Source organism: Podarcis muralis, chromosome 3 (genome assembly GCF_964188315.1).
Source record: "Podarcis muralis chromosome 3, rPodMur119.hap1.1, whole genome shotgun sequence".
Lineage (NCBI taxonomy): Eukaryota > Metazoa > Chordata > Lepidosauria > Squamata > Lacertidae > Podarcis > Podarcis muralis.
The window spans coordinates 3,907,520-3,930,804 of record NC_135657.1 but is presented as its reverse complement, the minus strand read 5'-3'; the positions used below and the strand labels follow the sequence as shown (position 1 = coordinate 3,930,804).

The 23,285-nt window shown below is 44.2% G+C and overlaps 1 protein-coding gene across 3 annotated transcripts in view; it reads right to left on the bottom strand.

The window, feature by feature from the left end:
- The window catches only part of NCOA1 (nuclear receptor coactivator 1), a 287,343-nt gene that overhangs the window by 194,840 nt on the left and 69,218 nt on the right, over positions 1–23,285 (bottom strand). For all 3 annotated transcript variants that reach the window (XM_077925384.1, XM_028725219.2, XM_028725222.2), the window contains exon 2: positions 21,671–21,847. The gene's annotated coding sequence lies outside the window, so the exon portion shown is untranslated. The remainder of the gene's footprint in view (positions 1–21,670; positions 21,848–23,285) is intronic.

Genomic DNA, 23,285 nt, shown 5'->3' with positions numbered 1-23,285 from the left:
TTTCGGAGTTGGTGTGTTGTGCGACAAGCACACAGAGTGCAACGAGACTGAGTGTTTGGGGGGTTGGCTCAGTTAATTTCATTGTACACAGGTTGTACATTGACAATAAAGGTATTAACAACAACAACAACAACAACAACTTATACCTGACTTACCCTTTTCTGTGAAGCTTTGGGTGCAAACCATTATTCTCATCCCCACAAGTTCACACACATGTAGCTACACTTGTCCACATCTATCCTCGCTCCTCCCTCCCTGTTTCTTCTTCCCATAGACTGCAAAGCTCCATGGGGCATAGACCTGTCTTTGTTTATGTTAGCCTGAAAGCTTCTGGTGGTATATTCATAATTTCTCTCTTGATAAAGCCAACAGTTCAGTCCTTATAAAGATAAAAATTGGGTTTGATCTTGGCATAAAGCCAGAAGAAAGGGAGCAAACACCTGACACTTTGGGTGTTAGCCAAGCCCATTAATGAGAACTTATCAGATACAAACACACCATTCAATTGTGCTATCTTGTAAGCATAGAATAATAATGGTATCGTGTAAGCGCACAAATTCTAACACTTTGTAAGCACTGGAAGGCACACAAAACGTTCTACTGGAGAACAGCAATTTATCAAAAGGACATGTGGGAAATTAATGAAGTAAAACTGCCTCACTTGCATTGCAAACCCAGCGTCCAGTCTCACCCAGCTGGAAGAAACTTAACTTCAAGCAAAGAAGCCTTCTCCACAAATGACATATGTGACTGCCTGTTGCAGAGACCTTCAAGGTATTGCTCAGCACCCTTGGGAGAGTGAGAGGGGCTTGCTCCATTATTCAACAATCTACACAGATCAGAAATTTATGGGATTTTCTTCAGAATTAAAACCAACAACATTGTTGGCAGTTTCTAGACATCAAAGAATGCACAAGTCCCAATAAAATGCATTCATTATATACTCAAGATAGCAATAATAAAAGTCTACTCCAATTATTATTATTTTAGGACAAAAGTGTTTCTGGATCTGTTTACTGTTATTATTGAAGATGCAGCTATTGTGATAAAAAAAAGCAACCCAACACTTTATCTCCTAGTTTAAGTCGCTGGTGAATGAACCCAAATGCAAACCTTCTGATGTCCTTTGCTAGTCCCTGCACGGTGCAGTTGGGGTGCAAATGGCAATCTAAAGCTGCAGGAAAATCTTTCAGAGGGCAGGGGGGGGACTCTGGTTCCAATGGACAGTAAGAGAGGGGTGGGGGACACAGCAAATGAAAATGGGGGACAACTTGCGAACACCGATGAAAAATGTTGCTGAAAAATAGTGTGGTGCAGTTTTAATAACTGAATGTGGCTAAGTCAACCCAGAAGCACTACTGGGTACTAGAGTCCAGAGAAGCTTGGGGAAGTAGAGCTACTTTCCCCCACCTGCTTCTATCAAGGTTCCTTTTCTTCCAAAATCATCCATCCATATCCAGCCTTACATCTCAATACTTCTGAATATTTCTGGGAAGGAAGGAAGGAAGGAAGGAAGGAAGGAAGGAAGGAAGGAAGGAAGGAAGGAAGTTCTATACCAACTACTGCAATTCAGTCTAAAATCCGGGATGGAACTTCTAGTCACTATCACAACAAAACAGGTTACTTACTATTCATGAGATCTAGCAGAAAAACCCTGAGGCATTTCAATCCTGGCACAATGTATATTGCCCCAAACAAACCTCTGAATAGCCCCATCTGTACTCTAGATAGATGATAGATGATAGATAGATGATAGATAGATAGATAGATAGATAGATAGATAGATAGATGATAGATAGATAGATAGATAGATAGATAGATAGATAGATAGATAGATAGATGATAGATAGATAGATAGATAGATGATAGATAGATAGATAGATAGATAGATAGATAGATAGATAGATGATAGATATAGATATTGCCAAATGAGGTGATATCGAGAGGCTTAGCTGCAACCGAAAGGCATTCAAGAACCTAACTAGGTCAACAGTCAGACGATATAAAGTGCTGTGGCATCTTAAAGACAAACTGGTTTACTGTGGCATAAGCTTTCGTAGGCGACAGCTTATAAGTGATTATAAGTAAGACAGCTCGACTGACTGTGTACTATGATGGGGCAGCTCTCGCCAAGGCTCATGGAGGGTAAATGGCACGGACAAATGAGCTAATCAGGGGTCAGCAAACTTTTTCAGCCGGGGGCCGGTCCACTCTCCCTCAGACCTTGTGGTGGTCCCGACTATATTTTGGGGGGGAAAGAAAAATGAACGAATTCCTATGCCCAACAAATAACTCAGAGATGCATTTTAAATAAAAGGAACATTCTACTCATGTAAAAACATGCTAATTCCCAGACCGTCGCCAGATTTAGAAGGCGACTGGCTGGATCTGGCCCCCGGGCCTTAGTTTGCCTACCCATGAGCTAAATGAACCTGAACTTAAAAGGGGGAAAGCAAAGTCTTGCGTACAGGACATTTCAGTGACTACTGCGGGCAAGGGTCCCACAACCGTTTTCTACTGAGAAGGGGCCAGCCACACTCCAACCACATATACAAATTTGGCATTTCTTCTTCTCTGAAGAAACAGTGATTTGGCAGAATCACATGTAGGGCTAAGCCAGGGGGGTGGGTAGAGATGCCATATCAGCAAAGGGCTTTCTTTCTTTCTTTCTTTCTTGAACCCAACTGGGTCACAATATTGCAGGTGGGCATTGAAGGCTAACTGTCTAAGAACAGAGGGATTGTTGATTCCCACCAGCAGGCCAGGGAAAGTCATATCCTAATCTTGGAAGGTGTGCTATCCAATCCAAGTTCCCTGGTCAACTTCTGGGGGTTTCAGCTGCACCTGGAGCCAAAGCAAGGGCTAGCTTGACCCCACATGTTTCTGCTTGCCTGAAAAGACAGAGACATAAGAATTTGCCTGATAATGAGTCACACTACAGGATTCACCTGGCTCAGTATTGTCTACACTGACTGACAACCGTTCTCCAGGATTTCAGGCGGGGGACATTGCCAGCCCTACTTGGAAATGCCAGGAATTGAGCCTGGTATCTTTTTCATGCAAAGTAGATGATATACCACTGAGTGATGACACTTCCTCAGATCCTTGGAGGAGAACTTTGCTTCACGTCCCACCACCTGCCTGCGGATAGACTGACAGGTACACAGAACAAGGTAGTGATGCCTAGGCTCTGAAAAAACAGCTCGGGAGCAGCGGAGCTTGTGGGGCTGGCGGGGGAAGCCCGGGTTTCCCCCTCCCCCAGCCCCCAAAAAACAGCTCGCCTAGGCTCTGAAAGGCCATCCTCCCGCCTTTTTGTTCCCAATGCGTGGTGAAGACCACATTACGCCTTTTATAATTATTCTCTCTCACATACAAAAAAAGTTTCATGTCGTCTGGAAACACCATCAGACGTCCAGTTCCTGGATCAAGCCCTGGAATCCCTGGGAACTCCCTGTGGCGATCACACAGGGTCCCCGGACGTTTGATGGTCTATTGATCCCTGTGCCACCACTGTGATTGCCTCTTTGCTGCCACCAACCCATTTCCCTCGGGTACACACAGAGACCAGACAGTTCTTAACATTAACAAATAATCAAGTTTCTTTTTATAAGCATGAACAAGTTTAAGGTTCCAGTTATTTTTTCTTGTCAGTTTCTTAATCTTAGTTTCTTTACTGTCCTATACATTCCTAACAACTTCAAACTGATTATCCCAACTATCTATCCGACTATCTAACAGTTCCTCTCACTCTCTCACAACACAACTCGACCAACCCACAGACTTATCCTCCCTCTTCCTTCTCCAACTCCCAACACTCAACTGACTTCCAAACAACACCAACTCTAACTCCTCCCCTTGGGTTCCCGCTGGCCAATCACTTCACACTCATTTAACCCTTTCCTTATGACCCACCTAGGAGGCAAACGCCACACTCCCTCTCCTCCAAGGGCATTTCCCAAGCGCAGCCCAAGGCCACCTTGCACCAACTGGATGGAGCTTGAGCCAGATGTGCTGATAGCCATGTGGGCAAAATGCAGCCTAGAGCCCGGCCTTCTGCCACTCAGCTCCACTCCGACAGCCAAGTCTCAGCAGCATGAAGATGTTGCTTATTCTTTTGGCTGGCAGAAATAAATCGGGAAAGTTCTAACAGCACCACATTTATCAAGCAAGGATGCCTCAGAGCCATCCATGTAGCCAAAGTTCCACTTACTAGTGCATTTTCTTTTACGGGAGCAAATCTGAACTGCTTTGACGTTATATAAGGCTGGCTACATATACGGCTGCAGGCTCCCTCCTTGAATTAAGACTGTAAAAGCCTCGTAGTGCCGTAACTCAGCAACAAAAGGCCCCTGCGATGGGAGGGTGGCTTTCCTCCCGTGCTGGAGAAAAGAATACCCCCCACCCACCCCAGAAAAGGACAGAAAGGAATGAAATGGTCCGTGCCCAGTGAAGAGGTACAGCACAGCTTTGTTCCACGCTCTCTTCCCCACCCCACCCTCACCTGCCCTTTGCTAACCCACACTTAGAGAGAGGCAACCATGTGAGCGAGGAGAATGCAACGAAAGGAACATGTTAAAGGACACCAAGGAATTAGACTGACAGTTCCAGAGGCGTGGACATGTCTGCCTGTTTCAGGAAACGCACAAAAGGCTTTTTGTTGAGTAGGCCTAATGGGGAAATGAAATGCAACATTCTGCACAACACGGGGCAGAAGAGGGGCTATCTTTGAATCTTGCACAGATTGTCGCAGCTGGATAAGTGAATACAAGAGCTGGCAAAATCACAACCACACACACACACACACACACACACACACACACACACACACAGTGGTGCCTCAGGTTACATACGTTTCAGGTTACAGACTCCGCTAACCCAGAAACAGTGCTTCAGGTTAAGAACTTTGCTTCAGGATGAGAACAGAAATCGTGCTCCGGCGGCGGGAGGCCCCATTAGCTAAAGTGGTGCTTCAGGTTAAGAACAGTTTCAGGTTAAGTACAGATCTCCAGAACGAATTTAGCACTTAACCCGAGGTACCACTGTATGTGTGTGTGTGTGTGTGTGTGTGTGTGTGTGTGTGTGTGTATATATATATATATACACACACACACACACATACATACACACACACACACACACACACACACACACACACTATATCTATATCTCTCTCTCTATCTCTCTCTATCTCTATCTCATCTAGATAGATTTTCAGTTTTATGCATTTCAATAATTTTATAGCCATTTTAACATTTAAAAACTTGACTTCCTTCCTCCTCATTCTGTGGTTCCTTAAATTTATTTTTATTATTTTCTGCATATCCAAATTAACTTGATTTGTTCATTTATTCATCTACGTTAAATATATACTCCTATGAAACTGCAGGTCATTACAATAGTCCTGCCAATGTTCTTTTCTGTGTACAGTTTGTTTGTAAATATTCAATAAACCATTTCCATTCTTTTATTAAAAAAAAGTTTGTTATCTTGATTTCTTCTTCTTCCGGAAAATTTCGCCATTTCTGCATATTCCACAAGTTTTTGTATCCATTCTTCTTTTGCTTCTTTCCATTTTGGGGAAAGTAATGTTCTTGCCGCTCTAGTTGCACACATAAATAAATTTCTATACAGTTTGGGTAGTTCTGTCCCTGTAATTCCCAAAAGGTAAGCTTCTGGTTGTTGTTTTTTTACAAACGTTATTTTAAACATCTTTTTCAATTCATTATATATCATTTCCCAGTAAGCTTTAACCTTACTACAAGACCACCACATATGACAAAAAGAACCTTTTTTCTCTTTACATGTCCAACACTTATTTGATTTGGATTTATACATTTTTGCCAATTTACTCAGTACTAGGTATCATCGATATATGTTTTTCATATAATTTTCTCTTCGACCCGTAAGATGCTGTAAATTTTATATCCATATTCCACAATCGTTACCATGCTTCCATATCTATATTATGACCAGTTTCTATTGCCCAATGTATCATTGGGGATTTTCCTTGCTCATCCTTTGTCTCCCACTCCAATAATATCTTATACATTCTTACAGCACTTTTACATTACAGTCACACCTCGGGTTACAGCCGCTTCAGGTTGCGTTTTTTCAGGTTGTGGACTGCCAAAACCCAGAAGTACCGGAACGGGTTATTTCCGGGTTTTGGCAGTCGTACATGCACAGAAGTGCTAAATTGCGCTTTGTGCATGCGCAGAAGCACCAAATCGCAACCCACGCGTGCACAGACTCGCAGACACAAGCTGCGAACGCTGCTGGTTGTGAACGTGCCTCCCGCACGGATCACGTTCGCAACCCGAGCGTCCACTGTACCTTCCAACAGGTCTCTCTCCAGGTGTGATATTTGTACCCCATATCTTGCTCTCCTTTAAAACCAAGCACTCTAGCTCACCTGTCTTGGCTCTGAGGCTTCTAGCATTAGCATATAAAGACACGGTGTTTCTTTCTAAATATCTCTGGCATGTGCTTTTTTTACCCTACGGCATTCTGGCCTCTTTGAATTTCTATAATTGAATTACCTGTTTTCATTACCTGTTTCTCCCCTCCACCATTTGGACAATCATAAAAACACTTTCGCTCATCCCTGAGGGATGATTTATCCCCAGCTGCAGGCTCCTCACCTCCCGCTGCCTTCCCCCCAGTAATCATTTTAAAAGCTGCTCTGCTACCTTTTGGATTCTGAGCAGGAACAGCCTGGTTCCATTCTGGTTCAGGTGCAGCCCACCACATTCCCACAGGCCTGGCTTCTTCCAAAATGTTGCCCAGTGGCTAACAAAGCCCAACTCCTCCTGACACCAGCAACTCATTCACACACCAGAGATCCTCTCCTTTTCCTCAAAGAAGATACAACTAGCGGAAGCTATAACCACTCAGCTGTTGTGGTGATGCGGGCCAGGGATTCTGGATCATCAAAGCTCTTATTTTATTTTTTATTGACTTTATATACAATGGTACCTTGGTTCTCAAACTTAATCCGTTCCGGAAGTCCGTTCCAAAACCAAAGCGTTCAAAAACCAAGGCACGCTTTCCCATAGAAAGTAATGCAAAACAGATAAATCCATTCCAGACTTTTAAAAACAATTTAACATGAATTTTACCATCTAACGAGACCACTGAACCATAAAATGAAAGCAATAATCAATGTACTGTACTATAAAATGAATAAGACAATATTGGAGATGATGAAAATTTTAAAAAATAAAATTTCTTACCTGCACTGATGATAGTCATTGTTTGGATGGGGGGCTTTAATCCATTTCCGCAGTCACATAATCAGTCAATCAGTAGCTGAACTGGGTTCCACGCAGTCACAAAAACAAATTAATCGAAAAAGCCACAAAAAGGCAAAATAAATAGCAAAAACAAAAGCGCCAAACTTAATCCGTTCCGGAAGTCCGTTTGACTTCCGAAATGTTCAAAAACCAAGGCACAGCCTCTGATTGGTGCAGGTGCCCTGGAAACAATAGCCAACAGCCACATCAGACGTTGGGAACCAAGACGTTTGAGAACCAAAGTACCACTGTACCGGGGGTCTCAGTCTTTGTAATACAATCACCAACACCAGTCATAGAGACTTTCCTTGCAACATCTACTATCTATAAAATGGAATAATGCACCGTACTTCACATGACTCCAGTATAAAAGACAGTCCATTATTATAGCAAAGGAATCTGCAAACATCAGGATGGACATGGTGATCTTTGGAAATAAGAGGGATGGACCAGGCTCATAAATTCTGGCTACGTTACACTTTTCAGATAACGTTTAATGCTTGTAATCCTCAATCAACTAACTCAGGTGTGAACGGCCAAGTCCATTGCACTGAAATTAAATCATAATCACTGTTGCTGCTGTCACTGTCATTGTCATCAACAAATTAAAGTGTTTGACATTCAGATTTCTGTCAGCACCTTCTTCAATTTGAGCTAAACATTGTGTAGATGTGGACAATAAAGTTGAATGTTGGAAGGTTTAGGTCAGATACAAGAATGTATTTCTTCATGGAGCACAGAGTTAAACTATGGAACTCGCTTCCCCAGGAGGCAGTGATGGTCACCAACTTGGAAGGCTTTAAAAGAGGATTGGACAAATTCCTGGAGGAGACGGCCATTAATGACTGCCAGCTGTGATGGCTATACTCTGCCTCCACAGTTGGAGGCAAGCAATGCTTCGGAGTACCAGCTGCTGGAAACCACAAGGTAAAGGTAAATGTAAAGGTAAAGGGACCCCTGACCGTTAGGTCCAGTCGTGGCCAACTCTGGGGTTGCGGCACTCATCTCGCTTTATTGGCATAGGGAGCCGCCGTTTGTCCACAGACAGCTTCCGGGTCATGTGGCCAACATGACTAAGCCGCTTCTGGCGAACCAGAGCAGCACACGGAAATGCTGTTTACCTTCCCTCTGGAGCGGTACCTATTTATCTACTCGCACTTTGACATGCTTTCGAACTGCTAGGTTGGCAGGAGCAGGGACCGAGCAATGGGGAGCTCACCCCGTTGCGGGGATTTGAACTGCCGACCTTCTGATCAGCAAGCCCTAGGCTCAGTGGTTTAGACCACAGCGCCACCCGCATGCTCGAATCCTGTTTGCAGGTCTGCCATAGGCATCTGATTGGCCGCTGTGAGAACAGGATGCTGGACAAGATGGGCCCCTTTCAGCCTGACCCAGCAGGTTTTTCTTTTGCTATTGTGAATGACAACAGTATTGCACAGAATGGCACAATATTCAAATCATGAAAGATAAAGCAGCTATCACCTTGAAGATGAGAACAAACACCTTGTTTATGTTTAAGTTTAAGGTGCTCAGCTGACACTCTGCAAAAACTGGTAACCACAAAGCGAATTCTACTGATGCATCAATACTTTGGGGTTCCACAGAAAGCAAACACCTTCATGAACTTTCAGAGAGCAAATATTTCACCAGTTCCCAGCTTGGGTATTCCTATGGAACCTTCCATAACCAGATTCTACAAATGAATCAACATGCCAAAAAGGGAACCCTTTGTGAGCTCTGGAAAATCACTATGGATAGGTAACAGAGTTCCATGAAAGTCTAAACAGACTTAGATAGTTGCCATTAAATATTTGCTAATTGGTTGATGAGGTAGTTAAAGTGTTTAAATAAGGTCTTTATATTGGCCACTATAACTATTTACTTTACAGAATCTGGCACTGATAATAGATAGACAAGTATGGAACAGAATGATTTCCATAAGGCTTTTCTTGACTCATCAAATGCCCTAATCTTCTAGATTTAAAATATGCACATTAATCTTACAAATTTTATTGGCAAGGCAAACAGAGAGAAAACATGGTGCGTCAAGAAGAGGTATTTGTCAAACAGCACACACTTGATAGTCACATTAATGCTTCCTGGTCAATAAAGGATTAAAGTAACATGTCAGTAAATTACGGCAAATACAATCCGGTATAAACTTTTATAGCTGTGGTTTGATTCCGACACTTGAGATACGAGAGTGAAAAATATGCGGCTAATGGTTTCCACTGAACCCTGGAACCAAGTATGATGTTGTGGTGGCGTCTCCAGAAATCCATACAAAACTTTAGGCCCAGCATTTGAAAATTCGAACCTACCAGGTGAGGACAAATGCTTAAAACAAAACAAATCCATAGAACCCTGTGTACAGGAGATTACCATAGATCAGTGTTGGGGAACCAACAGCCTGTGAGTCAAAGGTGGCCCACCGGGAGCTGAAAATTGGTCTGCAAGGCTGTTCCCCCAAAACCACACTCGCCTGCCAAGAGCTGATAGGTGGTAAAACCAAAGCCTGCTAGATTGACTACATGAGTGAGTTCCTCACAGAGAACTTGATCTCACAGCTGATGCCTGCAGAAAGCAGGTTTTGGCTCTATCGCCCATCACCACACATTACCTGGTGGGTAGTAAAACTGAAGCTCCAGGCATTTTAAAGCACTGTGCAAGGATCTTTCCAAGCTCTATGTACTGCACTGAAGTCCCAACTTCAGGAGTTTGCATGTAAATGTGCACCTAGAATCTTTATTTTTTTAAAAAAAATCTCCTAATGCCATGTCAGCTACGATTTAACCTGAACCTAACTTTACAGAGAGAGACAGAACGAGCCAGAACAAAATTAAAATAGTTCAGAGGATTAAATACAAGAATGTGCCAATATACCGCATAAAACATGAAAAATTAGAAAAGGTTCTCAGATTCAAGTAATGTTAGAACCAGCAATTACCTCATGCTGTTTCCCACCCTTTAATTAAATCAACAAACAAAGGAAAAATAGAAACCCTATAATGCTCCAAAGAAAACAAGGAAGATCAGGCTGCTAAGATTCCTTCAAAAATATGAATCCCGCTTCTGGGCCTGGTTCTTACTGTTTCTTGTAATGGCAGGTCCAGAGACTATTTGGGCAATGCTCATCACTCTCTGAGCCCATCTAAGGTGAATTTTAACCTTAAAATGAGTCTAGGGCCATTAGCGTTCACACTAGAGCCTCGCCCTGGATAGCTGCCACATACCTGCAAGACATTAGCAGACACAGCTCTATACGCACCATAATACGGTTGGCATCACAATCCGCCACATCTCTCCTCTTTGTACTATATCAGGTGTAATGTGATTCGAAGGTCTAGCAAGGCATCTTGAGAGCCAAGAATTATAACCACCAAGGGTAAAGCAAAGGACTGTTAAGTAAAAGCAAGGTTTATTTTGAAAGACAAAAATCAATGATTATATGGAGAGAGAAAAGTGATAGGTGTTGTATCTAGAACTTCTGTGTAGTCTCTAGGTGTCAGATGCTGGGTGGTGGTTGCTCGTGAGTAACCAGGCAGGTGGTTGGATAGTGTTTTCGAGGTTACCAGCATGAGTTTGACCAAACTGCAGGAGGTAGTGGAGGACAGAGGTGCCTGGCGTGCTCTGGTCCATGGGGTCACGAAGAGTCGGACACGACTAAACGACTAAACAACAACAACAACAACCAGGCAGGACTCCGACCTGTCTTTTACAGTGCAGATACACAAGGTTCATTCATGTCCCACTTGCAGAATCCTGGAGTGGCCCCTTCCAGTCCCCCCCCCAACATAAGAACTTAAGACACCCCAAACCTCACCCCTCTGCGCAAGCTGGACGACGGAAGTGGTGTCTGTGCCTCCTGGCCAGCCGGGCTAGGTGAGGCGCTGGGACTCTCAGCAGCATCTTTGAGCCCTCTCCTCACTTGACTGGCCCCTTCCCTCTCTTCTCCACTGGAGGTGTGGCTTTCCCCACCGCTGGAGGAGGAAGAAGTTTCTGCAGCTCCCCGTATCCCAACGGTGTCCCTGCCTCCCTCCCCTGTTCCGATGGCAGTCCCCTGACACTAGGTATTAAAAAGAGAGTAAAATTTGCTTACTGCAGAGGCCAAGTTCCCTCCAACTAAGCGACCCACAATCAGGTGCCCACAAAAAAAGGTTCAGTTGAGGTGTAATAAACTCGCATGGACAAGAAATCCAGAAAGCAGAATCTAATTTAAAGAGATTGGCTCCACAACAAGCGAATAGTAAGAGAACCCACACAAGTGACGCTGACACAAACCCCACACATACAGCAAGTAGAAGAAGAGAAGCATTGCCAACTGACCCCACCCCACTCACCATTCCCCCCCTTCTCCCTCTTTTCTTCCTAACTGAACACTGTATGCAACACTAATGCCTCACAACAAATGAAACTGATCTGTAGAAAACACAACGTGAAAAAAGAGACAATGCACGTATTTTTGTAAACTAATAAATCTTTAATTAAAAATATATTGGGGGGAGGGAGGGAGGGAGACTGGCTTCCTGGAAGACTATTCTTCCACACCAGACTAAGTTTCTGAATTATATTCAATGTTTAAATTTCCTCCGAACCCTCTTCAGCAGTCTGTAATTGGCCACAAAAGTTATACGGCTGTTATTTTATGATTTAATAAATCAAGAGGCTCTTTCCAGTAGGAATTCGCTTAATCAAAAAAAAAAGAGGCCCTCGCTCCACTTTCTTGATTGCTATTGTAATATTTTGTCTACAAAAGGGACACGCATACAGAACTAGTAATGATTTATGGGCCTCATTTGCTATGCACTTTTGCAAGGAAACATTTTAGTCCCCCCCCCCCCATAAAGGCACCCCCAACCTCAAGCCCAATGGGTCAGTCCTGGAACAACAGTACAGATTGCAATCCTTAGTGGCACCTGGCACACATCACCAGCTGCATTTCCCAGTTTACGGCTGATGCTGCAGCCTTGACATATTTATACATTCCTGAACGTTTTCTGGCACTAGGACTGTTTGCCCTGCTAATTTTGTTTTGCTGCTCTCCGCAGCTGTGAGCTGATGTTCCTTTAGGAGCGGGGAGGGGGTGAAACTGGCTTCTCACTTGCCCTTTTCAGGGCAAAAGTGAAGAGCTATTTTGTCTTCCTTGAAAAATAAAATCTTTTTAACTATATTCCTACCACATTCAAAGAAAGTGATAGAACTGCTTTATTTTTATTTATTTTGCAAAAACCTCGTTGTTAAGATCTTAAGCCTCATTGTTAAGATCTTTTAGCTCAAGCAGGGAACTCAGTATCCACAAAGAGGCACGCATATAAGTGGAATGCATATTTTTACCACGCTTTTATTTATTTTTTACCAGTTATTAACGTAACTTTTAAAAAATTCCCTGTAAATTCCAATTTCCTTCCACATCTTAATAAGGTGATTCCTTTACCATCCCCTTCCAAATATGGGCAAGAAGGTAATGACAAGAAAGATGCAAAATTATGAATTTGACCCAAGGAGAGGAGAGTCATGATAGACCACTGCAACTCCAAGATTGATTTTTCCGCTGCTGAGAATTCTCATGTCTAGGTAACTCTCGGCTGATCAGTTGCGAGTTTGCAATTTCATGCCACACACCTGATTATGCTGATCTGGCGGACTAGACTGGATTTGAATCTGCAAGCCCAGTTTCAAATCCATGGACCTAATCCTCAGTCCCCTTTCTGCAAAAGAGAATTACAGTGGCCCGTCTTGTCATGTGAGTTGTGAGGATAACACAAAATAAGCATGAGAGAGAGCTCAGTCTCAATGGACATTACAAGTGGCAAAGCATTAGATTTTATCTTCTGCTATCTGACATCCATCTGTCATGCAAAAAAGGAAAACAGGTGGGGTGTATGCTTTTCATTTGTACCACAACTCCAGGAAATAGACCTGGAGCTAAGGTACGTGCTTCTCCAAAGGCAAACAGGACTGCACACTTCAGAGGACAGAAACTGCCTCAAAGATTACCCAGACAAGCCACCTCCTCCCCCCAGACAGAGATTTCCCTTCCCATGCTTGCTCTCAATCCAGAGAAAAGAACCCACAGGAAAATCTGCATAAAAGCCATTCAGTGAATTAAAACAATGCCCTGAACATTAAGGCTACCAAGAAACAGCTGGACAGAAACTCCTCCAAGCTAGAAGCAATCAAACTTTCCGAGGTTTCAGGGGAAGGGAAGCAAACCATTTAACATTTTTATGGGTGAGGGACTGCAAACTGACAACGCTAGCTTGCCAGCTACCTCCTTTGGGGAAAAGAAAAAGAAGAGGAAACTTAACAAGACTTAAACCGTTTTCAATCATGGCGTAAGGAGGGCAGGACATCAACACCCATGGATTTTCAGCATCAACCGGTACTCGCTGGAACATTGTTCAAACTTTAGGTTTAGTGGTAAAGCCTAAAATGGCTCAAGCCCAACACACCTAAGATGATCGCATCCAGCCATGTATTTTCAATCACAGGTGGCTGCAACTTGTCCTGAATCTTCTGGATAGGATTGTGGCGGCAGATGATGATGATGATGATTTGCATCGCCTCCTCAATCTTATTGCTTACCCAAGTCCCTCTGAAAAACTACAACCCACAAAACCTGGTGTATTTTGGGATGACCCCTCAACCAAACGTCCATATCTGGCTGCTAAGCAGAGGGCATTTTTAATTCTCCTCTTTTAAAAATAACAAAGCTATGGATTGAGTACCTATTAAATAATTAGGATAATTACAGTGCCAACACCAGCTGGTGCTATATAAAGGTTCCCATATATCAATGCCATTCCTCAATGCAAGTATATTAAAAGCCTGCTATTAGTATAAAAACCTCGTTAAAGTGTATCTCAAATTTTCATTTTAGTTCTTAGATTGGGGTGGGGAACCTTCAGGCCATGGGGGCTCCAATTTGACCAGTGAGAGCATTTCCCCCCCCCCCAAAAAAAAATCACACCCATCAGCTGTTGTCACTGGTGATGTCAGCTGCTGGGGGGGTCCTTCTTAGGAATCCTGCCTGGTCCAATCCCTTCAGCCTCTGGAAAGTCTCTCTATCTAAAAAAAGATAATGCAGCAAAAGCAAGGAGACCCTGTTTTCTTCTTTACTGCTGCACAACAGAGCAGTCCCTTTCAGAGCTGCTTTTTGCTTTATGCAGACACTGGCTTTGACAGGGACTGCTCTGTCATGCAGCGATGAAGAAACAGGGACTCTTTGAAGGAGTCTCCTCACCCACCCGCCTTCAAAAAACACTGGAGCAATCTTTAAAGAGGGGAAGAGTTTGTTGCACAGAGCGTTCAGCCCCTGCTCAGGTAGGATCACAGGGGCTGCCTTAAAGCAGGCGCCCTTTGCGCAACTAGCTTCCTGTTGCATGTATGTGCTTTCATGGACAACCGCCTTCACTGATTGCAACCAGGCTCTGATGACACCGGTTGCTGTCCACCCCTTAATTAGTTGGCTTTCCAGGTGCCGCAGCACTTTTGTCTGATGCTGCTGGTTTTAAGATAGCCCCTCGTTTGGAAAGTGTGGGATTAGTTACTTTCAATAAGAACGTTAACAAGTTTCTAGATAAAATAATATATTGAGTTTACAACGGTGTGGTCAACCTGCTTATAATAAAAGATATACAAGATGCTGATGTGCTAACCAATTATTTTTTTTAAGCAGACCTTTAGCGTTACATATTGCTCATATAATTGAAATTTCAAAATGCATGATCTCATAGTCACTGCAAGACCTTCGCTACAATAAGCTTCCAGATTCTTATATACATATACAGTGGTGCCTCGCAAGACGAAAATAATCCGTTCCGCGAGTCTCTTCGTCTAGTGGTTTTTTCGTCTTGCGAAGCAACCCTATTAGCGGCTTAGCAGATTAGTGCTATTAGCGGTTTAGCGGCTTAGCGGCTATTAAAGGCTTAGCGGCTAAAGGGCTATTAGCGGCTTAGCAGCTTAGAAAGGGGGGGGGAGCGGAAAAAAATCGCAAGACTCGCAAGACGTCTTCATCTTGCGAAGCAAGCCCATAGGGAAAATTGTCTTGCGAAGCAACTCAAAAACGGAAAACCCTTTCGTCTAGCGGGTTTTTCGTCTTGCGAGACATTCGTCTTGCGGGGCACCACTGTATTTAAAAATCTCTCGGTGCACATTAAAGAAAGATCTGCATAATTTCATGAGCACAAGACACAATGCCCACATTTATAATTGAAATCAAATTCCTTTCACTCAGTTCTCATTCACTGAAGACTGAAAGGTTTGTTAATGTGTTGGGTCTCTCTGTCAGATTGCTTAAAAGCCTGGAGTTCTTTCTCCACCCAACCTTGAAGACTTTTCAGTATTTACTGTGAACGAAGCCAAGCAGTCACCTCTGGTTCTTATAAATGTTAACACGAACATGCAGGGAAAGGGGAGACTCTTTTCAGAGCTAACCGAATTATGCTCACCGCTGAGCTGAGGACTGTTCCAAGAAGAAAGCATCTCGTTAGCTACCTCACTAAACATCTTAATATTGTCTAAACAAACCTCCCAGCAATTTATTCTGTTCACACTTTGTAGGCAACGAAGCGAAGAGCCTTTCTTTTCCTTGCACCCTCTCTCTCCAATCTGAGACACCCAACATATGGCTAAGTGCGAGTGAGCTGCATGCAGCTCCCGTGTAAAGCACACACACACACAAAACACAAGACGCAGAATGTAAGGAAACGGAGCAATCACTTGGGGGACCAAGTTTCAGTGCCTCTCTCAGATTCTGTCCCCGACGCCTGTGGCCTCTGCACACAGAATTCTTTCCGCAGGATGGATAGCTGCAAATGCAACACTGTGCAGCCAGGGTCAGATCCTGAACAACACTGCCATGACCTCACTCCTCCCTTGAGTCCAATCGTGAAAGCCCCAACAGTGCGTGCCAAAGCCTAAGCTCAGCTTTAATTTAAATTTAATTTATTTGGATTTGCACACTGCCTTTCATTAGGCCTCTCCTCCTCCCAGAGGGAAGGGGTTGTGAGCAGGAGCAGCTTCCCGCTGGGGCAGGGAGGCGTATTCGGCTCCCTGCTCCTGATTGCTTATGCTTCCGCGGCCAAGCCTTCCAGCTGACCAATAGGGCCGGCTGGTGGGTGGGGCTAGCTGCATTTAAACGGCCGCGGCAGCGCTCTGCTCCCAGTCTGTTCCTGCTTTCTTCGGATCTCCCTCCCTCCCTCCCTCTTAGGTCAGCTTCTTTTGCATACTGACCTTGCTATGGACTTCGGTTGGTTGCCTTGGTTGCCCAAGGGGCCTGGTAGGACTTTTTTATCCATTTGGCAAATTGGCACCAGCCTCTTGGTTTTTCCGCCTACCTCGTAGCAATTCGTCACAACTTTCTGGTATTGGTGATTAGGCATTGGAATATGTGTGCTGTATTGGAGAATTGGGTATGCACCATCATCTACCCCTCCTCTTTTGGGTATTCTGTTAAAGGAATCCGGCGGTCGTGGATCCTGTCCGATGCCCTGCTGGTGGCTAGGGCCATGGCACGACCCCCGGTGACGTCATGGGGGAGCTTCAAGTTGTATTTGCATCAACAAGCTCCTCCCATTGGTTGTTAACCCTGATATGACTCCCGGATGTGCGAGGTGAAGTCTTGTATTGCTGTTTCATCCAATGCCTAAGCCAATACTACTCACATGCTGTAACCAATAAAAGTTGTGGCCTAATTTTGCCCATTAACTTAAAATAATGTGTCTTTGTGCCTTATTACACTCTTATGTGGGTGGCGGGTCCTCGACTCACAATGCAGATCCAAGTTTGCAATAGAAATGTTTCAACCTTAAAACGATACGGCCAAATACAAAGCAATAAAAATTACCAAGGCCAGGGCGAGCTAATAATGTTGTTCCCCAGTTGTGGAGGGGGTGGAAGACAGTAGGTGCACCTGCCTCTAGGAAATGAGCTCCTGCCTGAGCAAAAGGGCTGCCACTCTAAAACAAGTTGAGCTTGGCATGCAACTACTTGGCACAGACACTCCGCTCGTGCCTCTTCCTGTTATTCCCTCAACAGGACTATTGATCCTGGGATTAACGGCAGAAACTGTCCACAAATCCTGCAGCCTTGACATACCTCAGGGCAGGCCGTGGCCTGCGGAACACACAAGGAGCGTGCCTGGTCTTAACCGGAGCGCCTCAGCTTTCTGAATCTGCTTCCAGTTCTTTGCCTGTGCAATAAGCCCTTCCAAGAATTATGAGCCCCATTAAACCAGGTTGTTTTGCCCTCTGTTTCTTGCATCCGATTCCTGAGTTTCTGCTGAGCTCCTCACCCTCGATCCAAACTGGCTGAGCCTTTTGAGCCTGCCAAGCCCCTTGCCTGGGATCTGACCTTCCGTCTACCTGTTTTCAAGCCTATTACAGGTGCACCTAGAAAAGAGGCAGGAATACTTGGCGGTTAAGTAATGCTCATACGTGCTAGCTTGGGTCTCTTCTAAGGGAAGCAGAGATATGGTATCTATGATTAATCACTTTGGTAGTTTTATCCTTGCGTTTTGCTTCATTTCTGCATCTGGCAGCATTTTCCTGTGAAGCTGCAGTTTGATACTTGCCTTATCCAAGGTGAAATAAAATGAACTGCCCCCTTTTCACTATGACAGAGGAGGGGGGAAACCAGAAAGTAGCTTTCTGGCAGATGGATCAAACTTGGCCCTCCAGCTGTTTTGGGACTACAACTCCCATCATCCCTAGCTAACAGGACCAGTGGTCAGGGATGATGGGAACTGTAGTCCCCAAACAGCTGGAGGGCCAAGTTTGGCAAAGCCTGCAACAAATTAAAACAGAAGACGGGCCACATGACATTACCAGTTAACAAAGGGGGGTGGGGGTGCACAATGGGGGGTGTCACATTTTATAGCAACCCTGTGTTCATCACCTTGCCGATTTATGCCCATAAGTACAGGGATGTCCAACTCCCAAGAGACTGTGATCTACTCCTGGGGGGGGGGGATGACTGGCAGTGATCTACCCATTTTTGGGGGGAGGGCTTTGCAAAGTTGTTGACATTTTTTAAAACGGTAAGTGTGCAGCCAACAATGGAATGCACACTAAACGCAAAGCAGGAAACAACAAGAGGGCAGAGGGGCGAATACATGATTGTAAACAACGTGAGCTATAAGGATCCTGCAATCGATCATGATCATCTGGACGCCGACCTGTCAATCACGGCTGACTGGTTGGACACCCCTAGAGTTATAACCAAACCTATCCCAGCCCATTTCAAGCAAGCTAGCGCTATCCTGGTAAGAAGTGGGGGTTGAGGGTAAACTCAAGCCTTTTGCCAAACATATTATACTACTGAGGTACTAAAACTCGGGGTGATGATAACACAAGCCTAAAATTCCTTTACACCTAAACAACATAATTTACATATTATACTGGAACTAAGCTACATCTGGTGAAAGTGTGGCACTTATAAGTAACACAAAAAGACCGCCATTAGAAACCTTTTATTGCATTTATTTTCCCAAATTGTTTATCGTTTTAAATGCTTTTTATCCCACCTTTCTTAAAAACTAAGCAGTAAGTAAGCTTACAAGTCAAGTAAGACAAAAACATGAACTGAACTCAATAACAGCAAACAATAAATATGAACAAATGCCAAGAGGTTTCAAGTCTCCTGCTGCAGGTTTCATAATCTAATGCATCAATAGATTCCAGAATTAATTCCTAAAATGTCTGCCTGGCGTGTGCCTTTGGGAAGAAAATGCATGGATGTGGGGAACAGGCCCACAACACAAATTTGCCTAACTGCCACCAGACAAATTCAGAGGGTAGATGGATAGGACCTCACCTGCACAGCATTTTGAGTGCTCCCAGCCACCAGCCACCAAATAAAAATAAAAATTTTAAAAAGAAGGGGAAGAGGCAGGAGACACCACTCCTGTTCATGGCCCTCCCGTGGTGGTATGTTTCTGATGAGTTTTCTCACTGAACTAGAGAAGAGCATATAATCATACTCTGCCAAAAGTGGCAAACCATCTTCAGAGATAGGAATACAGTGAGCTTAGGTGGCAAAGAGGCTGACTCGACTGATGTCTGCTATTACTTGTCACAGAAACAGGACGGTCTGGCTTAGCATGCAAATAAGCCACATGGTGAGCTACAGCCTCACATACTCATTGCGACTTTCTCCTCCGCCTCTGCAGCTGAGGGAAGGAGACTGAAAGCGTCAGCGCTCAGCTTTGAAGAAAGTGCAGTTTCCATTATGTTAGAATAAACTACACTTCCCTGAATACTAACTGTGGTTAGCTAAACCAGGATCTGAAACCGTTGCTTGATCCTGGTTTGTGTGAACTAACCACAGTTAGAATAAACCAGTTTTCAGACTTCAACCACAACAGGAAACAGCAATTTGTTCAAAACCAAAAATAAAAACTTTCACTGCCCTCTCTTAACACACAAAGGGGTGGGGAGGGCATATTAAACAGAGGCTCACCATAGTCCACCGTTTAGCAATACCTCTGACTGTTACCATATTAATGGCATGTATGTTTAAGAAGATGACCTTGCTGAAGCTGCAGAACCGTTTCCATTTGTTTCTGTGGGGTTTCTAACAGAAAGCACTGCATCCTCAAAAAACGACATTACTCAAAGTTCAGTCAGGTGGAAGATGCAATGGGAACAAAACAGTTGTTTTGAAAATTCACTGCCAGTTTAGTGACTTACAAGTTGTAGCTTTAGGGAGGTCATAATTGTAAGGGTCATGGGGTGTGCGGGTTGTTGGGAGAGAAATAGTATTTATGGTGGGGAAAACATTGTATTCCTTCTAGGGTAGCTTGTCCAACTTTGGTCCCCATCCTGCACTCAGCTCTCACTTGTGGCTTCGAGAAGATGTCAGTATGCGGCAGCAGCCACACCCTGGGAAACAGCTTTGACTGGCCGGCTAAACCAGGTGAGGGTAACTTATGGGTCTCAAAGTTAGAGACTTCCCCTGCATGTGAAGACAGCTTCTAGCAAATTGAGCAGGTGAGAACAAGAGTGGGTCCAACAATCAAGAAGGCGGTTTATGAACGTGCTGTAGCGGGAAGTGAGGGGCAGATGGGGCTCGTCAACCTAGGAGAGGAAAACTCTGACCCTAAACCTCTGCTGCCTTCTGGGATGTCTTCAGGAGAAGAAATGGCTATGGAGTAAACACTACACAAATGTGGAGTGGGGTCCCTAAGATGCTTGGATGGCACCTTGTACATCTCCTTCCAGCAATTCCTGCAGCCAAGCTGGTGCCAAATTTATTGCTCTGCTTTCCTTTGGACCATATGAGCGAGTTCGAGAGGGGAGTCTTGTCGTTTTGGCATCCCAGGACCTCCGTACACACTGCCCAGGCTTGCACCTGGGAAGGTCCCTTCGGGTCTGCTAACACAGAGGTTTGACTTCAATTCCATAGGCGCATTCCATTCTCTCTCAAGACAGACAGATGCCAACAGATCGTAAGTGCTGAAAGCAATGGTGGAAATGCACCCCACTCCCCATCCCCAAGAAGCCAGACGTTGATATGGCAGATTAGCAGTCATCATGGGACAGAATAAGTGGGTTTTCCTCTGCTCACTGTCCACCAGGGCCATTCTCAGGCTGCATCTTAACAAAAGCTCTTGGGTATGCTTAGCCTGGACAAGAGGAGAAAGGATAGCCACCTTCAAACGTCTAAAGGGCTGTCCCATGGAGCCAACTTGTTTTCTCCAGCTCTGGAGAGTTGGACCCGAACCAATGGCTTCAAGTTACAAGAAAAAAAATATTACTATTTATTTTTATTTATTTAATTTCTATACTGTCCTATACCTGAAGGTCCAAAGAAACAGAAGAAAACATTTTCTGACAGTATGAGCTGTTCAACAGTGGAATGGACTTCCTTGGAGGGTGGTGGACACTCCTTCCATGGAGGTTTGTAAGCACAGAATGGATGACCATCTGTCATGGATGCTTTGGTTGGGATTCCTGCATTGCAGGGGGTTGAACTAGATGACCCTCTTGACCCCTTCCAACCCTTCAGTTCTATGATTCCTGCAACCAAGCAATTACCCTCTGCTTCTCAAGCCCAATGGCAGCTAGCAATCTGCACTCCAGGAAGGAAGCCATTCTGTTTCCAACATCCACCAAACTGGTGCTTGTGTGCATTAGAGGCGACTTTGGTAACATCAAGTGCAACATAGCAGGGCTCGGTGTTGATAATACACTGAAAACAAATTCACAGAACAAGCAGCAAAGAATGAAAAATAAGGATTCCTGATTTGGGCAGTTCCATCTATTAGTTCCACATTAAGAAAGGCTTCTGTACAAAACGTATCTGACAGGTTTAAACATTTTTAAATTTTATTTTATTTAAGGAGTAAGGTATGAAATAATCTGGGAAACACAACTTACCTCTACCTTTCCAGAGGTGGAAGATAATTCATGAGGAAACAAAAATCAGACTCTTCAGTAAATCACATAAGCCGAGTAAAGGAATCTTAGAACTTCAGCAAACAGGTGCATCTATCGTCAATGGGCAGCTGTCAGCTTAAGTCTCCAGCGGAAGGCCTCAGCATCAATTACTGAATTCTGGAGAGGAAAAAGGGAAGTCTTCCAATTAGCTCAACAACCTCGGACTCGAATTCCAGAATAACCATGTCACAAACGAAAGTACTTAATTTCCAGATGGCACTCATTGCACGGATCAAAAGTGTTCCCAATTCCTGCAATCCAGGCATAGACGGTGCTTCAACCAATCCTGGGGGACATCAGGACTTGTCCCCCCAAAGTCCCTGTACCTCCACATGCAAAACCAAACCAAAAACCAACCACTAAACAACATGCAGAAGTTATACTACTTCTAGGGAGAGGGGACACTTCGGGAAAGTGCTTAATACCAAGCCAGACCACTGATCCATCTAGCTTAATATGGTCTACAATATTGTTCTCTCCCTGCTCTACCTGGAGATGTCAACTATTGAATCTGGGCAGCTTGTTTCTGCCTCTTCCTAGGAAAGGTATTATGGAATACATAATGAAAATAAGTTGCAAAAAGCTCTAATTCAGCACCCATCTGGCTTCCAGTTCATTCCCCATGGGGCAGTAAGGCTGATGTGAGCTTTTCCACCAGCACCCCACCAAAGACACTATATTTGCCAGAGCTACAGAAAGGCACAATCCCCTTTCTCTCCTCATTGCCTTCTAGAACCCGGCTTTGATCAGATTTGCTTTCAAAAGCAATTAAGGCAATTGTGTACTTTTAGACCAGTGGAGGACAAATGCTGGCCAATGGCCCAAAGACTAGAACAGCTTCTGAGAAGTATGTAGAATTCTTCTGTTAAGTTACCACCTGAATGAATGTAGGGATAAGTTCAAACATGCAACAGCATTTATTTTTTTTAAGCAGTCTGTTAGAAATGCTCTTGTTTTGCACAGCTGGGATTTCCCCGGATGCAGAATTTCCAAGAAGGAAATGCAGGGATTCCTGCACGTGCTGCTGTTGCATTGCATTTGAATCATGAGGGGCTGAAGCAGCGTCAAACTTTCTGCTGCGGATTCTGCAAAGACACCTAGCTATGGGCTGACTCTCTTTCCTTTTGACATGGAGTCTCGTACTAGTGCTAGAACAGACAAGAGTGGCTGTCTGAACAGTCACTATCTGTCTGCTGTGTATGCAAAAGATGAAAGTTAGAGGCAGGTGAAGACTTCTTCCTTCCACTCACCAACCAGTTCTTTCTTTTCTTTTCGTTTTTAGTGTTTTCATAGTTCTATACAGTGGTACCTCTGGTTAAGAACTTAATTTGTTCCGGAGGTCCGTTCTTAACCTGAAACTGTTCTTAACCTGAGGTACCACTTTAGCTAATGGGGCCTCCCACTGCTGCCGCCGCGCCGCTGCTGCGTGATTTCTGTTCTCATCCTGAAGCAAAGTACTTAACTTGAGATTCTATTTCTGGGCTAGCGGAGTCTGTAACCCGAGGCGTCTGTAACCTGAGGTACCACTGTATGTTGTAGCAGCAGTTTTCCTGTT